Source organism: Brassica oleracea, chromosome C9 (genome assembly GCF_000695525.1).
Source record: "Brassica oleracea var. oleracea cultivar TO1000 chromosome C9, BOL, whole genome shotgun sequence".
Lineage (NCBI taxonomy): Eukaryota > Viridiplantae > Streptophyta > Magnoliopsida > Brassicales > Brassicaceae > Brassica > Brassica oleracea.
The window spans coordinates 11,142,955-11,144,153 of record NC_027756.1 but is presented as its reverse complement, the minus strand read 5'-3'; positions in this window follow the sequence as shown (position 1 = coordinate 11,144,153).

Here is a 1,199-nt window from a genome sequence, read left to right as displayed (position 1 = left end):
AATTAGTAAATATAGTATATAAAAAATAAAAATATTACATTAAATATATATCATAATATTATCATTGATATAAAAGCAAGAAATTTAGAAAAAGTAAATATACAAGATAATAAAAGATAAATAGTAAGTAAATATACAATATAAAAAAAATTATACATCTATCTCAAAAATGTATAGTTAAATGGAAAATGTATAGTTAAATAAATAATAAGCAAATATACAATATAAGACATAGAAATATTACATTAAATATCTATTGTAATTTTACCATTTGATATAAAAGCACGAAAATTAGAATAAATAAATATACAATACAGAGAAATTCCTTAAGATTGTTAGTTTAAGTTTTTGTCACAAAAATAGCCTTAATAAGAAAATGACCAAAAGAAGTTTTATTAAAGAGTAAAAATACTTTTATACCGTAGGGTTAACTAATCTAGATTTAGGGTTTAGAGTTAAGGGTGGGGTTTTGAGGATGGGATTTCAAATTAAAAAAAAATTTTAAATTAAAATTTTCAGAATAAAAAGTGGCTATTTTGGTCATTTTACTTATTCAATGTTATTTTTGTGACAACAACTTTTAAAAAAATTTGAGAGAGATGTCCTACAATATAAGAAAAACTAAATAATAAGTAAATATACAATATAAGAAATGAAAAACTATATTAAACATCTATCTGAAATATATATATATAATATATGAAAAGGTAAATAGTAAGTAAATATGCAATATAAGAGATAGAAATGTTACATATTATAATAAGTAAAAATATAAGAAAAAATAAAAAAATTAGTAAATATAGTATATAAAAAATAAAAATATTACATTAAATATATATCATAATATTATCATTGATATAAAAGCAAGAAATTTAGAAAAAGTAAATATACAAGATAATAAAAGATAAATAGTAAGTAAATATACAATATAAAAAAAATTATACATCTATCTCAAAAATGTATAGTTAAATGGAAAATGTATAGTTAAATAAATAATAAGCAAATATACAATATAAGACATAGAAATATTACATTAAATATCTATTGTAATTTTACCATTTGATATAAAAGCACGAAAATTAGAATAAATAAATATACAATACAGAGAAATTCCTTAAGATTGTTAGTTTAAGTTTTTGTCACAAAATAGCCTTAATAAGAAAAATGACCAAAAGAAGTTTTATTAAAGAGTAAAAATA